Source organism: Panulirus ornatus, chromosome 58 (assembly GCF_036320965.1).
Source record: "Panulirus ornatus isolate Po-2019 chromosome 58, ASM3632096v1, whole genome shotgun sequence".
NCBI lineage: Eukaryota > Metazoa > Arthropoda > Malacostraca > Decapoda > Palinuridae > Panulirus > Panulirus ornatus.
Genome location: NC_092281.1, coordinates 33,905,181 through 33,927,238, shown reverse-complemented (window position 1 = coordinate 33,927,238; position 22,058 = coordinate 33,905,181).

The following is a 22,058-nucleotide window of genomic DNA, read 5'->3' as shown; positions in this document are numbered from 1 at the left end:
ACATCATCTACATACCTAAAACAAATGGAATTAGAAGGTAAGATATCCTTTAGTAATTTTTTTTCAAAACATTCCATGTAAAGATTACTTAGTACAGGTCAAAGAGGGTTACCCATTGCCATACCAAATTTTTGAGCATAATAATCTCCATTAAATTGAAATACACAGTCTTTTATACACAATTTTATCAGTTCAATGAAATTAGACTTTGAAGCAGGTAAATGAATATCATCCAAGACATCAAATGATTATTCTAAAAGGTCATCAATTGGAACTTTAGTGAAAAGTGAGGAAACATCAAAGCTAACTAGTTTAAAATCAAAATTAACATTGATATTGTTTAGCTTGTTGACTAAATCTACATTGTTCATGATATTAGAATTTGATACCTTACCCACTAAAGGGCTTAATAAAGAAACTAACCATTTTGACAATTCATATGTGATGGAGCCTACTGAACTCACTATAGGTCTTGCTGGAAAATTCTGTTTATGTGTTTTGATAAGTCCATACATATATGGCAATGAATGGGACAAAGATGACAAACTTTTGATAAGAGAAATGTTACCTTTCAACAACAACTTCATTTCTTTATTGAAATGAGAATTAACTGCTTTTAAGGAATTTTTACTAAGTTTAGAATATGTTGTGTCATCATTTAAAAGATCATTCATTTTAGATAAATAATTACTTTTGTCTAAAATCACAACAGAGTTAGACTTATCTGCCTTGTTTAATCACCTTAAAAACTATGATCATTGTATTGACTGGAGTAACGCCATCTCAGTTATTAACACTAACTCTATTTCCAAGAGGAATATCATTGAATCTTCTATTATTAAGTACACAAAGAATTGTAATCTTAATATCAGTGATGGTCCATACAAATTAGATAACTTTATTGTTGATAAAATTTCTAAAATGATACGTTTATGAACGCTCGTTGTATGTTTTGGACAATCACATGTTTACCAAATGGCTCTTAGCTTCGTCTCTTCGATGTATATCAACTGACATATTTCTCTCTTGTGTCTCCCCTGATGATGTGATTAATACACGAAAGTGCACTTGGAAGCTTATCGTTTTTCATTTTCCCCGTGGACTCATAGGAATATCTTGATGACGCGCAAAACTGTGATCCTTTCCAACATGGATTCCACACGGCTCTTCTATTTCTTCTCTACAAGCTGTCCTGGACTTTCTCCTTTCGTTACTGCTTTCTCCAAATCGCTAATCAAGGCTTACCAACTGAAGTTACGATTTGGATTCCTTAGGAAATGCCTTGATGAACAAATGATGCCAAGATCTGTCCTACCTCAACGTTTGTTTCAGCTGTCTGGTCGACGATTTGACCAATTCCAAAATATTATTTTAAATAAAAACATTGAATTAAAGAAACTTGAAATGGAGGAGGCTTTTCGCATTTCAAGAGAGAAGAAACGTGCCTTTCAAATGGCAATATCGAAACACTGGAAGAACCGGATGTTGGACTATTGCTATCATAAATTAAGGAAAGAATGCAATAGGCTACAAGTGTCACTAAATTGTAAGTTGGACCATCTTATTGAAAACAGCGACTGGACCAAGAACACAAACCCATCTTTTGTGGTAAACCTATCTAATAAACTAGATAAAGATTCCTTGTGTGCATTAGGCTATGGTTTGTTTTGTGTGCTCTGACAGGAAAGCCAGCTGTGTTGATGTCACAAAGTCTTTTTGTAATTTAGAAAAATACAGTAATTTAAGTAATGATGAAATTAATATCTATAAGGGTTTAGTGTATGCCAGTTTGTCAAAACAAGTGGAAGCTAATTGCCCTAAAACATTCATAAGAGCTATTAACACCTTAAAGAAAAACAAGGATATACATATTACTAAAGCAGATAAGTCTAACTCTGTTGTGATTTTAGACAAAAGTAACTATTTATCTAAAATGAATGATCTTCTAAATGATGACACAACGTATTCTAAACTTAGTAAAACTCCCTTAGAAGCAGTTAATTCTCATTTCAATAAAGAAATGAAGTTGTTGTTGAAAGGTAACATTTCTCTTATCAAAAGTTTGTCATCTTTGTCCTATTCATTGCCATATATGTATGGACTTATCAAAACACATAAACAGAATTTTCCAGCAAGTGAGTTCAGTAGGCTCCATCACATATGAATTGTCAAAATGGTTAGTTTCTTTATTAAGCCCTTTAGTGGGTAAGGTATCAAATTCTAATATCATGAACAATGTAGATTTAGTCAACAAGCTAAACAATATCAATGTTAATTTTGATTTTAAACTAGTTAGCTTTGATGTTTCCTCACTTTCCACTAAAGTTCCAGTTGATGACCTTTTAGAATATCTATTTGATGTCTTGGATGATATTCATTTACCTGCTTCAAGGTCAAATTTCATTGAACTGATAAAAATGTGTATAAAAGACTGTGTATTTCAATTCAATGGAGATTATTATGCTCAAAAATTTGGTATGACAATGGGTAACCCTCTTTGACCTGTACTAAGTAATCTTTACATGGAATTTTCTGAAACAAAATTACTAAAGGATATCTTAACTTCAAATGCAATTTGGTTTAGGTATGTAGATGATGTTCTTTGTGTTTGACGAACAAATGAAAATTTACAAATATTTCTCCCCTTACTTAACAATTTAGTACCTTCCATCAAATTTACTGTAGAGCTTACAAAAATCCTATACATGAATATTATTTTAATTCACCTTTGCACATTGTTCAGTTAGCCTTTGTATTGTTATTCAACTTTGCTACCTCATTGGTTTTTGAGAGCTACACCTGGTTGGATTGTGATTATTATATGCTCTAAGATCACACTTATTGCAAGTTGCCTTATAGGATTTTTGTAAGCTCTACTTTAAGATTTATATTGTATTCGTGATAAAATCTCTGTTTTAACTCTTCTGAAGACCAGCTCTTTCATGCCTGTCATGCTACAGTATAATTCATTTTCTCTTATCTCTGACCACTGTCATTCCATTTCCCTACACCTTGTTTACAGTTTCTGTGAGAAATGTTAGATCAGAGTTTCATTTTTCCACTTGACAGGAAATTATTTGTACTGCTGGGTGGTGAGCACAGAACTAGATAGCCAGCTGCGCCCTGCTAGTGATTCCCGTATGTGTGCAAGTAAATCATAGTATTTAAAGCCTCCATATTGCTCTCTCAATATGACAATGTTATGATAGTTCAGCATAAAACAGGCGTGGCATGATGCCAGCAGTAGCAGACAAGTCTTTTTTCTCAAAGAAGCCGAACAAAAAGGGCTCCTTCACTACTTTAAGAGCCGCTTACTCCTTTGAACATGAAAAAAGATTCATCATATGAAACCCCTACAACATGTATGACATTTTAAAGTAGCCTTTACCACGAACATATACAACATAGCTCTGAAAGTTCTACATTGCTGCAGGAATTTTCACATTACAGAGAAAAGTTTCATTTATGTTTGACCTTGGAATAGTTGGGTTGTTGGTCTGAACAAGATGGCTGAGACTGCAGGGTCTGCTGACTTTTCTGAGGAGGGATTGGCAGTTTCTAGAAATTATGATGCTTCCTAGTCAAGCCTCTGTATGCTTAAGTGCGTGTAAGCCTTCTCCATTATTTGCTGCAACATCTTAATGCGCTTCATTTTGAATTAAGCAAGCAAGGGCTCAGGGCAGGATTCATCAAACTGATTTCTGAAAAATAAACCGATTATACTTTCCACTGTCAGGAAAATAGCTACATAGTTGCACAACAAACTGTATATCATATCAATTCTCTAAAATACAAGCTTAAACAATGATTCTTGACCTTCTCTACATACAGGTCATTTGCCTTGAGGACAGCAGCATCTGTTGTTCTGCAAGACCTAATAGATCCATCAATGTGGAGGCAGACTTGCCTTCAAATATGCCTTAGAAAGTCACCAAACAGATTATTAAGCAACAAAAATGCATTCTAAAGGTGCAAGTTTAAGGGCTACATAGAACTGAAAGAATGTTGAAATGTAACCTCTATCAAAGGTACAGTTTCTAGATATCAGAGCAGCGAGGACATCTAATATATAAGAAACTAATGGAAGTTTTTAAATCCTTAGCTGAACCTTTGATTGTGAAACATTCATCCCTAACACAATGTTTACATATTTCCTGTTGAGGTCAGATTGTTATCCTTACTACCCATTTTTTTTAATGTGCTCACATACGCTAAATAGACTCACAAAATTTAGCTAAATAGACTCAGGAAACTTGAAATTTTATCAAACCTTAATTATCTATTTTCATTGCATATGTAAAGTCTGTGGGACTTCTGTCCAGGAACACTGTTTTAGGTGGTGGAAGACTGGTTGTGCGACTGCTGCATTTGGGCCAGTTCAAGAGCATGTTGGTGAGAGGCTTCCAAACCCATTAGCAAATGGACCGTAGTGTTTCATGTGAAAGTCTGTTGCATTATTAGGGTCTGTAGGAGGAAAGTTCCCTAAGATTTTTAAGGCACTGTTTGTATCATTGGGAGTGAAGGGTAGGTGGGCGATTGTCTCAATGGATTTTGGGTAGATTTTTCACAACTTTCCTTTTTAAAGGCGAGATTGGTTTGTGGGTAATTTTTGAGAAGTGTCTCATGAGTATGTTTGTAAGTTCTTTGGGACAATGGATTTTACTGTGATGAGTCAGGTGTGCTTCATGAGTGAGGACTGGTGAGACGAGTGGTGATGTGGGTCTTTCGGTTCACTGTGTTGATGAAGGAGTGCCAGTTATCTGTTTGCCTCTATATGATTAGGTTAATGATAGATTTATTTAAGAATATTGATTTGATCTCTGATTTCTATCAATGGTGAGTGGTTATGTGTAAGGTGGTTTCTTTACTTTACGATGTGTGTAATTTATGGGAGTAGGTAGTAGTTTGTAGGAAGCTAACAACCAGGGAGGTATATTACCAGTACTAACCGCCTGGGTATCTGGAGGGTTAGTGACGCCTGTTTAGTGATCCAGCACTCAGGTGGTCGTCTCGTTGCACTCCTCTGACCCAGGTAGCTGTCTTTTGTATTGACTGGGTGAGCTGGATGGAGTGTGCTCAGGATGGGTAAGTGGTCAGAGGATAGTTCCCGTAGCATCCTTCCATGTAATGCTGGTGTGAGCAGAATGTTGTTTCACAAAGTTAGCTGCAGGAGGTGGTGGACTGGGAGTCTGGTTGGTTGGTTGGTTGCATAGGTTAAGTATACTGAGAAGTTACAGTTGAAGAAATTCACCTCAGAGATCATAAGTGTGAATGCTGAACAAAGTGGACATTCAAATCTTTAATAATGGGAGCATCTTACCGAGGTTCTGCTGTTGGGTAGTGTATCTTATGGGGTATGTAGAGTGAGGAGGTATGCAGATGTGGATTATCTTGCACCTAGTACTGTGTTTATAGGATATTGTTGTTGTCTGTGAGCTGTTGTATGGTGTCAGTTGTGGAGAAAATTATGGTTTGGTGAATAAGTGTTATGAGTACCTACTCCTTGTCTGTTATTTCTTACAGCTGTGAGATCTGGATGCGAGACTAGCTTCTTAGATGAGTTCTACAAGGATACTGCATTCTCTTAATTAGCTGAAAATTTCTGTGTATTTGTTCTTATCATTACTAGCACTGAATTGCAAAATCTTTAGTTTGTCATTGCAGTTCTGTGGCGTAGAATGATCTATTTGTGAAGACTGAAAATGCGCTTTCTGTAATGCTGTTTATTGGAAATTTGTGCTCGAGGTGAAGGTGTTTGTGACGGAGTTTTGTAAGTTATTTTCTGAATGGTTGCTGTACGTCCAGTGTTCTGAGTAGTCTCCAGTGGATGACAGTGATGTACAGTGGAGGTGATACCACTGACTGTAGTTAAAGCACAAATTGTAGTAGTGTTTTTTGATATAATTGGCACTATGAACACATGTCATAAGCTGGAATTAGTAGTTAGATGACCTGGCCATTACCTCCCTGTAGTTAACACATATGTGTGAATTCTTCAGATGCCTGAGTATAACCTTAAATAACACACTGCACAAAAACTAACTTTACACCAGTGAATGAGAGGTCTCAAATTGATCACCTGTTAGCTTTAAAGAGGTTGGTATGTTATCAGAGCTTTTAGTCGTTATGTCATTACATTACTTTGAAAGTGAAAATACCATTTTTATTCTAGTTTTCTGAAGAGACGTAGTAAGAGCAGTGGTAAAGGGAAAAAAATACTGCCAATCACACCAATGGGAAAAAGATATTGCTAAGCTCATTAAAGGAAAAATAATATTGTTAAGCTTACTAAAGGAAAAAAATATTGTTGTTAAGGTTATGGCAGTATAGATTTCCCATAAAATATCCTTCATGTCGAAATATACAAGGAGTAGAAATATGGGATTAAATCAATATCCCAACGATGGTCTAATTCAAGAAACAAAACTGATAACTAAAACACACACCACTACAGTGGCAGTCGGTAAGGGAGCTGGGAACATGGTTTAATACAAACATAATGTTATGATCGTAGGAAGACTCTCCATATATAATATATCACATAAGAAACAAAAATAGCCTCTAACATAGAAGCTAAAGATAACATATTGAACACACAACACTAAAATGTCCAGGACTAGAAATATAATAACCTTAAACACAAAACTGACTCCAAACATGTACATAAACTAATTTACTAGTAAACAATAACACTGAGAGAAATACATATGAAAATTATTGGTTTGATGCAAGGTACAAAAAAAAGGCAACTGAAGGTGTACAGTACATAGCAAAGATAAACAATGAAACAGTTTACATGGATTAGTAATATTACAGCCAATTTTGTTGTCGCTAGACTGGTGAAGCCATAATGCAAGAATAAACTGGAGTCCAAATATAAGAATCAAAAGTACATAATGTGTTGTGAAAACTGGTACCAGAATGAAACAATGAAACACAAGAAGATAGATATCAGCATAAAGCATGGAAAATCCATGAAATAAAATTATCAATGGAATAATCATAGTTACACACATATGAATATTTCATGCAGTTTCAAGGAAAAATAAACTAGCTCAACTAGATACTTTGATGTGGCAACATGAGGAAAAGAGAAAAGCTTTGGAAATGATTTACATCTTGTACGACATTTTTACTTCACAATAAAAGTATTCTCTTAAACAGGGTCGTCTTGGGGCTCAGCGAGGCCATTCCTTTCAAATTACAGTCTGCGTACACCATCCAAATATATTAGTGAGAATGGAAAATTTAGGTAGGCTAAACATTAATTGAAAACATCAGGGGAGACCCATTATGAAGAAGAGCAAAGTAACTTGTCAGCTTTACCTTTTACTGCAGATAATATCTGAAGAATTAATTTCAATGATTCCTTAACTTTACAGAGATGCAGAAGTGTCTTGTTCCTCTGAAAAATATAAAGAACAAAATGGTAATCAGCAGCGTAGTTACAAGCGGATGGAGGGTAGGCCCCAGGAACCACCGACTGTTTAGGGTTTTTATGATATCCAATTCTGCCTAGCTCCTAGGTTGTCATCCAGTCAATTTGGCCGTGATAATCTTGGCATATCTATCCCCAAGGGTCCCAAATATCTAAACGCCAGTGGTAAATAACACCTCGACTTAACTCAAAATATCACATATTGTTTACTTGACACTTATAGAGCCTAGCTTTAATGTGGTAATCATTAAGATTTGAAAATGAACTTTGTCTAAATACAACACAAACACTTTAAACAGCTAATGTTAGAAATGAAAAGAAAAGTACTAATTAATAATAACAAATATAAACAAACCGTAACTTTTATTCTGTCCCTTACCACCATGCATGTCTGTTCAAACAAAACAAACTGACCAAAAATAATTCTTTATGAACGTCTCGATTAACTAGAATTTCCCAAGAAACAATAACATATAAGAGAAGTTTTAGTGTGCAAACAAAACAAATACTTAAAACAGCTAACACAAAAGTAAAAAATAGATATCATAAATGATCATGAATTAAAGCCAGTAACTATCAATAGCTGTCGCTTACACTCACGAATGGCTGACCCGTACCATATTTTGGTCTTCCGCTTCACGTACAAATCTTGACCTATAACAATTCTAAATTATAATTACTATAATTTTCTTTAATCATTATATTACAATTTTCTTATGTTAATAATTAGTATAACAAACAAACAAAAACTGTAGAACTATCAGAAGACAAATTTCAGGCAGCAACTATGAACAAGCGGGAAGGTTTGATCATTTCTCTCCTGCTCCTGCCTCTCTCTCCGTCTCCCATATGGCCTTCCCATACACCAAGATGATATATATATATATATATATATATATATATATATATATATATATATATATATATATATATATATATATATCTGGCCAATTCCCTGATCAACTTTGTTAATGTAGGTTGCATAAAATATACAAAATCACTAACCTCATTACAGTTTTAAGAAATATTTTCATAGATTTTTGTTTATTCTCCATAGATTTGAGACACTTTAAAAGCCTAGCTTGTATACTAAGATTTTCATCCTCTGAGCGAAACCATACAATAATCGTCCTTATCTACTCTGAGCATTGGATAGCCTCCTGATGATCAAGATTGCTGTTTTGGTTGTCCGTTTCCCTTGTTACTGCTGCGCCTCACTGCACACCTTACATGAGTGCCTTCCACAGTATTAGGGACAGCTGCTGGGCCTCACTGTAGCTACTTCTGGGACGGTTGCCAATCTTCCTCGTATTCCCTCATGACCACAGCGCCAAACCGACTCCCGCCATCAGGCCGAAACGCACAAACATTTCTGACAAAATTGAGACAACCGCTTTCGCGTCAGTTTTGACACCAAGTGAATTTATACGACAATTACGCTCAAGATGCTTGGTTTTTCGTTCATGGATTGAACAGAAGCAATCAACGATGGTTGCTACTGCCCAATCCATGAAGTCCCCCCCACCACGGAAAGGTAACCAAGCTTCGGGGGGGATGGGTGTTTACCCTGACGCCAACGGAGAAACTCAATACAATATTTTTATTACAACTTTCCTTAATCTTGATAAATGAATCAATCAGAGGGAAGAATAGCCCCAGCTATATGAAGATTGGCTAACCGAATCCTTGCGCATTGTGTAGAATGTGATTTCTTTGAGGGTTGCTTCATGGAAGGCACGGTAGCGTCGGAAGAGTTTCATTTTTTCTTTGAAGACGAAGGAAATTATCCCCGTAAATTTATGTATTTTTTTTGGCGGGATAATATTCCCATTTTTTCTCTTTCTTTGTTTTTCAATGTCCCTATGTAGATATTATGTGTCATCCATTACTGGGAGAAAGCCAGACTTCCGCCAGATTAACGTTATCCTTGGCGAGGCGAAACTAAAGTTGTCTTGGTGTTGGTTCCTCAGTGATAACCCAAACACAAACACAAACACACCTCCAGTGTCCACTCTAGGGCCGTTTTCTCCTGCAGCACCAACAGGAAGAAAGAACTCAGGTTCCTCACCAACTGAATCTTTTGGCACGGGGAGCGTGTGTCATCTCGACACGCCTTTTAACGCCCGTACGTGGTGCGGAGTGCAGTCGGTCTGTAACGTAGGACATGTCATGTGTTATTGGTCCCAGTCGGTCTAGAACGCTGGGCCTGACATGTGTTGGGGGACCAAGTCGGTCTTGAATGGTGGGCCTGACATGTGTTGGCGGACCAAGTCGGTCTTGAATGGTGGGCCTGACAGGTCTTGAGACCTGCCATGTCTCCCTGAAGGTGGGCCTGACAAGTGGGGTGGGCTGCATTTCCTCATGGATGGTGGGTCTGGTAGGGAGTGTGGGCTGCAGTGCCACTTGAGTGGGCGAGGTCACTTGGTCAGCATCAGTGTGACGGTGAGGTTTCACTTTTGCACAGCGACCGTTGACGGAGAGTGGTGTCACGTCGGCAAGAAGTGCCTTCTTGTAGGAGGCATAGCAGCGGTACTGGATGACGGCAATCCCGCGGTGGTTCTCGTAGGTCGTGTAGGACTGCATGTCGAAGCGAACGATGTCGCCGAACTGCTTGAAGAATTCCCAGACGTTCGACTTTGAGATTTTGTATGGAACGTTGACGACCCTGATGGTATACCTCTGCAGGACGGTTTGGAGAACCCCTTGCAACTGCTCGTTGGTGGGCACGATGACATGTATGTCGTCATCATCGCAGCCCAACTCATCATCTATATGTGGGAGTCGGGTCTCGTGTGGTGGACGGTCCAGCATATCATCCTCATCGTGGAAAGGCAGGTAGGCCTGGTCAAGGAGGGCGACCCAGAGCACCTGCTGCTGCTCGACCACCTCCACAACTGAGCTTTTTGCAAAAACTTCCATGTTGAAGATACTATGATTACGTTGTGCACTTTACGAAGTAACCTCGGTTATCCTTGTACGTCCACAAATATAGTGAGTCTATATTGATATGGAAAAATATAGTAAGGTACCCCCATGCTCTAATATCCCACATAGAAATAAAAGCATAGTCGACTTCGGCGATTTTAAATGTAGAGACCATCTAAAATATTGTAGGTGGGTTAATGGTTGTTACATGGTGACCAGGGGTACAATTGGTTGGGACAGACTGGATATGGTGAAGATCGATAGATGGGACAGACAGGGTATAGTGAATATCCATAGATGGGACAGACTGGGTACAGTGAAGATTGATAGATGGGACAGACAGGGTATAGTGAATATCTATGGATGGGAGAGACAGGGTGTAGTGAAATTGCCTAGATGGGACTAACAGGGTACAGTGAAGATTTGTAGATGGGACAGACAGGGTATAGTGAAGATCCATAGATGGGACAGACAAGGTATAGTGAAGATCGATAGATGGGATAGACATGGTTCAGTGAGGATCGCTAGATAGGACAGAGGGTATAGTGAAGATGTGTAGTTGGGACACAAAGAGCATAATGAATTGATTGATGGGACAGACAGGGTATAGTGAAGATTGATAGATGGGACAGGCTGGGTATAGTGAAATATCCATAAATAGGACAGACAGGGAATAGTTAAGATCGACAGATTGGGACATATAGATTATAGTGAAAATCCATAGATGGGACAAACAAGGTATAGCGAAGATCGATAGGTGGGACAGACTGAGTATAGTGAAGACTGGTAGATTCGATAGACAGGGTACAGAGAAGATTGACTGATGGAAGAGACAAGGTATAGTAGAGATAGGTAGATGGGACAGACAGGGTATAGTGTTGATCGATAGATGGGACAGACAGGGTATGGTAGAGATAGGTAGATGGGAGAGCCTGGGTATAGTAAATATCGATAGATGGGACAGGGTATAGTGAAGTTCAGTAGATGGGACAGACTGGGTACAGTGAAGATCGGTAGATGGAACAGAGATGGCATAGTGAAGTTCGGTAGATGGGACAGACTGGGTACAGTGAAGATCGGTAGATGGGACAGGATATAGTGAAGATTGATAGATGAGACAGAATGGGTATAGTGATCGATAGATGGGAGAGACTGAGTATATTGATTCGATAGATGGGACAGCCTGGGTATAGTGAAGATCGGTAGATGGGACAGGGTATAGTGAAGATTGATAGATGAGACAGAATGGGTATAGTGATCGATAGATGGGAGAGACTGAGTATATTGATCGATAGATGGGACAGACTGGGTATAGTGATCACGGATCCTTTGATATTTATGTATGAGGAATATAAACTCACTCTCCAGTATTTAGTCTCGATTCCCAGAAACCTTTGAAAGGTAAACACTTACTCTGCTACCCGCCTGGTTCTGTGTTGTTGTGCAAGACAAACGTAAAGTCTATCATTACCTATAGCTATACCGCAGTCATTTTGGCAACACTGCTAACATAACCGGCCGATTCCACTTCCCCCAGGCTGGCTAGGTGACAGGGACACGTCATTGGTTGATGCTATTGTTGCCGACAAATTATTACGTTAGTATTTAAACTGATATCGTTTTAGCCTTTTAACTGTGCGTACACAGTATTATTGTTCTGGGCTTAACATCTGTATCATGATGATTATCTAATATAACAAGTAGAAGACAATATCATAAAAATAAATATCCACAGTGAAATAAAATTGTCACTTAATATTGGCAGCTCGAGGTTGCAGCTTCAAGCCCGCCGGGGAGGAAGTGGATCCGCCGGGTCTAAGCTATCACGAGTCGCTAGCGTTGCCAAAATGAGTGCGGGCGGCGGTATATTATTAGCACATAAAACAAAAGATATTCAAGTTTAAGTTGCCGAGTTTCTATGTTATCGATCTATTCCCAAATAACTACTTCATTATGCGACACTCACAAGGAAAGGGATGCCAGGTCCCGTGTCCAAGTAGCGGATACTATCGAGTGTAACAATATAATCCGTGAAATAGGTAGACTTGAAACAACCCAAAATTGTGAAATAGATTAGTGTTAACTACCAACCAAGTGCGGGAGTTATGACTGAATGTGATTAAACCCTTCAAAAATGATGCCATGGATAATAATTCACTGGTAAGTCAGTAGCCGTCACCTCCACCCTCACCAGAACAGCTATGTCACCACACCGAGGCACTTGGGTTCACTCACTATGAGTCACAAGATCGAGATTCACAACGGTTCCGATACCATCATGATTCACAACGGTTCCGATACCATCATGATTCACAACGGTTCCGATACCATCATGATTCACAACGGTTCCGATACCATCATGATTCACAACGGTTCCGATACCATCATGATTCACAACGGTTCCGATACCATCATGATCCACAACGGTTCCGATACCATCATGATTCACAACGGTTCCGATACCATCATGATTCACAACGGTTCCCATACCATCATGATTCACAACGGTTCCGATACCATCATGATTCACAACGGTTCCCATACCATCATGATTCATAACGGTTCCGATACCATCATGATTCACAACGGTTCCGATACCATCATGATTCATAACGGTTCCGATACCATCATGATTCACAACGGTTCCGATACCATCATGATTCATAACGGTTCCGATACCATCATGATTCATAACGGTTCCCATACCATCATGATTCATAACGGTTCCGATACTATCATGATTCATAACGGTTCCGATACCATCATGATTCACAACGGTTCCGATACCATCATGATTCACAACGGTTCCGATACCATCATGATTCACAACGGTTCCCATACCATCATGATTCACAACGGTTCCGATACCATCATGATTCACAACGGTTCCCATACCATCATGATTCATAACGGTTCCGATACCATCATGATTCATAACGGTTCCGATACCATCATGATTCATAACGGTTCCGATACCATCATGATTCATAACGGTTCCGATACCATCATGATTCATAACGGTTCCGATCCCATCATGATTCATAACGGTTCCGATACCATCATGATTCATAACGGTTCCGATACCATCATGATTCATAACGGTTCCGATACCATCATGATTCATAACGGTTCCGATACCATCATGATTCATAACGGTTCCGATACCATCATGATTCATAACGGTTCCCATACCATCATGATTCATAACGGTTCCGATACTATCATGATTCATAACGGTTCCGATACCATCATGATTCACAACGGTTCCGATACCATCATGATTCATAACGGTTCCGATACTATCTTGATTCATAACGGTTCCGATACCATCATGATTCATAACGGTTCCGATACCATCATGATTCATAACGGTTCCGATACCATCATGATTCATAACGGTTCCGATACTATCATGATTCACAACGGTTCCCATACCATCATGATTCACAACGGTTCCGATACCATCATGATTCATAACGGTTCCGATACCATCATGATTCATAACGGTTCCGATACCATCATGATTCATAACGGTTCCGATACCATCATGATTCACAACGGTTCCGATACCATCATGATTCATAACGGTTCCGATACTATCTTGATTCATAACGGTTCCGATACCATCATGATTCATAACGGTTCCGATACCATCATGATTCATAACGGTTCCGATACCATCATGATTCATAACGGTTCCGATACTATCATGATTCACAACGGTTCCCATACCATCATGATTCACAACGGTTCCGATACCATCATGATTCATAACGGTTCCGATACCATCATGATTCATAACGGTTCCGATACCATCATGATTCATAACGGTTCCCATACCATCATGATTCATAACGGTTCCGATACCATCATGATTCATAACGGTTCCGATACCATCATGATTCATAACGGTTCCGATACCATCATGATTCATAACGGTTCCCATACCATCATGATTCATAACGGTTCCGATACCATCATGATTCATAACGGTTCCGATACCATCATGATTCATAACGGTTCCCATACCATCATGATTCATAACGGTTCCGATACCATCATGATTCATAACGGTTCCGATACCATCATGATTCATAACGGTTCCGATACCATCATGATTCATAACGGTTCCGATACCATCATGATTCATAACGGTTCCGATACCATCATGATTCACAACGGTTCCGATACCATCATGATTCACAACGGTTCCCATACCATCATGATTCACAAGAGTTCCGATACCATCATGATTCGAATGCGAGAGGCGTGAGCTCGGCAACAAACCTTCTAGACTTTAATCAATGACTGTACAACATACAGGTGGCTCCGTCACTGTAGACGTCAGTCACCATACATTACTGGTTGTCTGGTACAACATACAGGTGGCTCCGTCACTGTAGACGTCAGTCATCATACATTACTGGTTGTCTGGTACAACATACAGGTGGCTCCGTCACTGTAGACGTCAGTCACCATACATTACTGGTTGTCTGGTACAGCATACAGGTGGCTCCGTCACTGTACACGTCAGTCATCATACATTACTGGTTGTCTGGTACAACATACAGGTGGCTCCGTCACTGTAGACGTCAGTCACCATACATTACTGGTTGTCTGGTACAACATACAGGTGGCTCCGTCACTGTACACGTCAGTCATCATACATTACTGGTTGTCTGGTACAACATACAGGTGGCTCCGTCACTGTAGACGTCAGTCATCATACATTACTGGTTGTCTGGTACAACATACAGGTGGCTCCGTCACTGTAGACGTCAGTCACCATACATTACTGGTTGTCTGGTACAACATACAGGTGGCTCCGTCACTGTACACGTCAGTCACCATACATTCTTGGTTGTCTGGTACAACATACAGGTGGCTCCGTCACTGTAGACACTGTAGATTCTTTAGGTTTAACCATAAACCTTAACTAAAGCAATATGGGAACATGATCAAATTTTACGACTGAAATATCAGAGACGATCGAAATTAAGAGTGAATGAGAACGATATAAACACAGTTTAAAAGGACAAAGTATGAATGGCAGCCAGGGAATAAGAGGCCGCCCAGCTAAATTTAAAAGTTCGCGTTCAGTGGCAGAGTTAAATTAATTGTACAGACTTCCATTGCTCTGGTGGAATTTAAAGGTCATGTGTACCTCTACAGTCAGAACTTAAAGGTTCATATCAAAGTGCAGAATTCCAAGAGTATCATTAAAATAATTCACTTTAAATTCTTTAGTTATGTGAAGCATTTCATACAACAGCTGCAATATGACGGTGTATAAAAGTTCACTGTTGCATGGTAGTATCAAATTGACGAGGTTAATTAACCTAACCTAACCTAACCTAACCTAATGACGTATCTAAAAGGACTTTGTTGACATAATGCAGCTGGAAGATTTACGTTCAAATGTTTAAATGTTCGTTAATGAATGAGGGAGTTAAATGGATGAATTTTAAGTTCGCGTTTCATGGAGTCGTTTTGAAACAATTTATCAAAATGTCAGAGTTTAAATGATCATATGTACCAGGTTGGCCAGATGGCGGGAGTGTGTAGACACAACCATAATCATCCGAGGTTTGCATTTAGAAACTGACAGATGTAATATAGCAAGAAATATGAACAAAACAGTGAGTTGGTGACATGTTTCATATATTTGTAATACAACTCTGAAGATAGTTCGTAGATCCTTAAGGGGAATGAATGGTGGATAAATGGTGATAAAATGTGCAAAAACGGGGCTAAGTATTTCAGTCCAAACTAGAATTCTTTTGTTCACTTCTTCGACATTGATCTCAGGACATTTCAATGGCTGAGATTTACATGATACAGAAAATCATCGAACAGGGAAGATAGACAAATATAAGGTTATATGATTAGGTAAACTGATAGATGTAGGTGCAATCAGAGTCGCCTATGATTTCGTTCACAGCGAATGAGATGATAAATAGGCGAGGCTATAACCATCGTCTATGATTATTGTAAATGACTAATAATGATTAATCTTTATTGTTTTTGTGCGACTGCTGTTAACCTTTGAAGGTTAATGTTCCCTCAAAGTTGCCCGGACCCTACCACTAGGAGGTCAGCAGTTCGACTTAGGGTCCACTTGTGCCATGTTTATGGCACCCAACAGAATGGATGTATTTTTCTTATTTTTTTTTCATCCTTATGGATGGGACTCACAAACGTTAGGAACTTTTCCTAACGATTTGATCCTTTATGATAACCGCTTCATCCGCACAATAGTTTGACAATAATTTGCAACTGAATGAGAACTTTTGCCATAGGAAGTGTCTTCTGAGGACCAGGTATGACAGGGTCGACTGCTGGAGGAGGAGCAGCTTCTCCAACCTCAGCGACGGGAACTTAAGGTTCAAGGAATATCAGGGATGAATGTTGGTGGTGTGGACTTTAATCTTCAACACGGCCGCTTCAGCTTTAGAATCGGCTGCTGCTGCAGGTGCTGCTGATCCTCCAGTCACAGCGACGGACACATCAGGGTCTTCATCGACGACCAGTACGAGTACGTCGGGATCCACCAAGCCTGATTCATCCCCATAGAAGTAGGGGATCAAGGTCACCAATTCAGTGGTAGGCATCACTTTGCCCCGTTGTTTGGTGGGAGCCAAAGAAACATTGATGGGGATGGCGGCTGCTCCTGTGTCAACTACACCAGTTTCCTCGCTGGGTCCGCCTTCGCACAGGTCATCATCATCTTGATGCCGAGTCTGGATCTTCACCACAACTCTCTCGTGCACGGGTTCGATATCCAGACGTGATCTCTTCCTGGAAGGCCTTTGGCATTCTGGAAGGCACCGCTTTCCTCCCTGGGCCAGGCCCTCACTGCTGGACAACCAGGCAATTCTGGTGTAGGCGTACTCCTGGTGGCGGCCGTTGCGTCCTCCAAGTCTGCGATCTGCCTTGATGCCCCACCGTCCCAGTGTTCTCCCGACGTTCAGGACGGCAGCTTTCTCGTACCCGAACCCTTCGCAGAATTCACAGTATCGCAAATATAGCTCAGTTCGGCTTATACAATCTTTAACAGCCCCGGTTTGCTGGATGTGAGCCTCGAAAAATTCAAGGAAGGATTCCTTGCCAGGGTACCGATGGGCAGCGCGGACGTGAGTCATTTCTGCGATCTGGTGAGATGAGTGATTTACTTGACGAAGTAAACTTTCATAGACCAGCACTTGCAAAAATATAGTGAAGCCACACAAAAATATAGTCGACTCTCGTTTCTTCATTGATCTAATATCCTAGATGATACATTAACATAGTGAAGTTGAAGCACTAGTGTAGTGAAGATGAAACATCAATATAGTGAAGATGGCAGGTTACGGTAGAGGGTGTACACTGGGCAGAATTACCTTGTAGTGGAGAGTGTAATGTAGCTTGTAGTGGAAACATAATGACATCAATGATGGTGTGTGTGTGTGTGTGTGTGTGTGTGTGTGTGTGTGTGTGTGTGTGTGCGTGTGTGTGTGTGTGTTTACGTAGTGATACAAAGACTATATAAGAAAGACAGGAAAGCAGGAGTAATCTCGCGTGAGCAATGGCTGCTTTAATTGTGAACGTTGTCAACAGCTTGTGGTACTAATTACCCTTGTGCTGTCTGGCTGTCTGTTTGTTGACGAAAACTTTACAGCGAGTTTTCAGTTTGAAAAAAGAAAAAAGGAAATGATCCAAAACTTTTTTTTCCTGTTTTTCCCAAGGATAAAGTATTGTACGCACGACTTCAGACAACTATGAGCAATAACATATATAGGTAACATTAAACACAATGTTAGGGATCAAATCAACTGGACGGTTTCATCAACAATCATGCCATATCAACCAGGACATACTTCATTCTTTAACATTAAAGCAACATATTTACATACATATCCTGTAATTGGTCCTCTTAAGCCTAATGATCCTGATGAAGTGATTATGCAGATAAGAGATGATGGGAAATACTCTAACAATAATGAGCTTGAAAACAAAGTTAACTAGCATAAGTGACTCGTCAATAAGTAAGCTCAAGAACATTTTTTTCTTTAATTACAAAACTGTAGGTATTGGGGAAATATGGTATGTACTTCCTCATATCTAAAACCTTCGCCTTTATCTTTGCTGAGTTTGTAGAAAAATGTCATTGTTTGTTATCCATTTGCCTTGGATTTAACCCATCCTTGTTTTGCTGCAACATAATTTGATGTCTTACTTTATGTTTCCATAGATTATTATATTTTTGAATGTTAGTGCTTGTTCTATTGGTGTCATTAACTACATAATCGTATATAAGTATACACTTTATTCATAATTTGCATATATTATTTTCTTTGCCTTTTATCTAATAATGTAAGATGTAAAATCTATGATTCTACTCTCCTATTATACGTTAATCTGTTGTTGGATGGACAGCCTAGTCTATAAGTCTTTTTCATGTATGAGAACTTCAGTATTTTCTAGTTCTCTTTCTCTTTTCTTTACTTATATTATCGTAGCCTTGCATTTTCTTCATTGTATTTTATTGTTTTTGTGTGATATTTTTATATCACATATTACATGGGCAACATCTTTGGTTTGTTTCATCTTTGTGTTACGGGAATTTTGTTGTTTGTATATATTGTTATACTCATTTGGTATTTAGTTTTGTTTATTCCTTATTTTCACACTAAGTTAAGAGAAATTTCTCCCATTTACCCATTACTCACCAGTACCATCAGTTCAGTATATTAATATTAAACACAGACCACCACTACGCCATACCGTGTTGTGATGAGACCTGAGGTCAGGTTAGCCTCGCCCTAATTATTGGCATAATGATTCATCTCTGATGATGATGATGCGCCCCTCACTCACACTGTCCGAAAACACACTTCACTCCAAGGACTGACACAGCCGCACACACACACACGCACACACACACCAACTTCTGAGTAACTTAAACATGGAGAAGAGCAGGCAATATGACCCTGAATATTGTGATAAAGATACTGGCTTCTGGGATCACGTTGTCTTGTGTGACGAAAACACGTTTACTTCTGACTGACGCTTCCAGAAATACTGGAGTGTGGCGGTTAACATACTCTCTCTCTCTCTCTCTCTCTCTCTCTCTCTCTCTCTCTCTCTCTCTCTCTCTCTCTCTCTCTCTCTCTCTCTCTCTCTCTCTCTCTCTCTCTCTCTCTCTCTCTCTCTCTCTCTCTCTCTCTCTATCTATCTATCTATCTATCTATCTATCTCTCTCTCTGTATTAGACATTGCCACCGCACTGGTGCAGGTTTAGGTTGTCAACTAAGAACATGATCAATTCTTTATCAATAACAGATTATTGCCCTGGCAGGTCAGGGGCCAGGTGTGTCATAACATGGTAGAAGTTCAGAATAATCTTTTAGCAACTGTACATATGTTGTGGTATCCATTAGTATTTTGTCTACACGGATATCATGATAAACTTTAAAATCAGATAAATAATATAAAACATGTACATATACACTTGTAGATATACCTATATGCATGTAAATGGGGCAGATGATTGTGTTATGTACTTAAAAATGCTACTGAAAGCTTCAAGATTCCGGTAAAAAACATAACGACTGTTGTGATAAATTTCTTCTTTTTTTTTTGTAATAAATGTGTATTGTGCTGCATTTTGTGGCCAACACAGGGCCAAGATCGTTCAGCCAAAATCCGTTAAGGTCTGGAAGAAGTGATGAAAGGCGTTGAGAATATATATTTATTAATGATTACAAAACACAGACTATGTTCTCCTCTTGGTGTCTAAAAGATGACCCAACACAAGACGACTACTTTAAGATCAAAGTTTCTAGATATTTAACAAATTATTTCCTATTACGTCCCTTTTCTCTCAGCATCACTTTTCTGGTTTACTTCGAAGAACTGCCATGTACTACCTAATATGATCATTCAGTATAGATATTTCATGAATGATCTTCAACGTGTTGTATAACTCTATTGTTGACATTATTTCGTGTAATGGATCAAACATTACAAAGTTGTGTCCACCCACACAGGTGTTACACGTCCCAATTAGAGATAATTCCTAGATATGGCGTCTGTCTAACACAGATATATTGTCTGTTAATATTTGTACAATATTCCCCTGCTGGATGGTACTTAAGACTTTCGTATTAAAGTTGATCAGTTGTAAGTGATCAAGCATTACAAAGGTGTGTCCATTGCCACAGGTGCTACTGATCCCGGGTAAAGGTATTTCACCATCTTTGTATCTTTAACCCTTCCAGTTATAGATGTTTCATCCTTGATTCCAGCCTTACAATCGATTTTTCCTCCTTATCCGTATCATATGATTAGTCAGTTGAAGTGCAGAACACGTTTTTCAGTCCAGCCACTTTACTGTGTTTCTCAAATGATACCATTGAAATGGTGTTACCGGACTCCAAGTGTAAGTAGTTACACCTGGAGTGACAAGTCACCATCGGTAAGGCAAGTAATCCACGAGTAACTGAATTTGTCTTGGCTGTCACTTGCCCTTCCATTATTTATATTTATATTAAAATCTGACAGTAAGAATCAAAAGCCAGAGGAGGAGGAGCAGTACACATTGCTCATGATGTTTATGTATTGGCTTTACATCTTGACTAATAATTACACCTACGACTTTCATCCTTCCTTGATAGTTCTATTTCTAAATCTTATGATGATCCTCTAATTTGCCTTCTATGTGCACAAGGTATATCATTTTGCGTATACCTACAGTGAATATCACTGGCCACCATTGTACACTGTACAACGAGACGCTGGTCATCTTTCTGCAGTCGTCTTGCGTCATCGTACCAGTTGATAATGTTGGCTGATTTTGCCATCGTGAAATTGCTTTTAGTAATCAGTGTCTCTTATAGATATCAGATATCAGGAAAATCTATGAAGCTCGTAAACACAATTTGACTGCATGTGCGAAAAATCGGATATAAGTTTCAAAGATTTTTCTGATGAGAAGTATAGAACATGCACATATCATATCTATTGTATCACATATCAGTTCACCAGCTAGATATACCATTATAACATATTATGAAACTAATATTTGTCCTGATTCATGTACAAGGACCATCTTCTACACATGACCAATATTTCACAACCATCACAAAATGATTCACTGATAAAGCCAGTGTATGTAATGTCCTTCCTTTTCCTCAGCTCATTAGGCATTTTCCGTGAACCAACCTATATGTTATTTGTCCCCTCATTTGTGACCTTGTAGTTGTTGTACGGTGCAGTAATGCTTGACTTGCTATACTGAGGGACAGACACACTGACACAAGCCATTATTGGATAAATTGACAAAAATGAAGAGATAAATTTATTGAAATATATGTCAAGTGTAATGATACATCGACTTATGTACATTTTAGGAATCATTTACAAATTCAAAACATAGAATTCATATGATGGCATAGTGTGTTTAGATAGCTTTCTAACTCTTAATGTTCTTATCAGTTCAGTCCAAGGAAAAAAAACGTGACAAATAAAGCCAGATAAGAGTGTGTCATAAGACCAGAGCCCCTGCCAAGCTGGGACTTGGCCAAACATAAACAACCACTTTCTTATAGACGATTAGTCAAGGTTCTGGGTCGAGCACCAGGATCTATTGACCTCCGACATAATATATTTTCTCTGATCCTTCATCATCACCACCACACTCCCGGCACCCATCAAT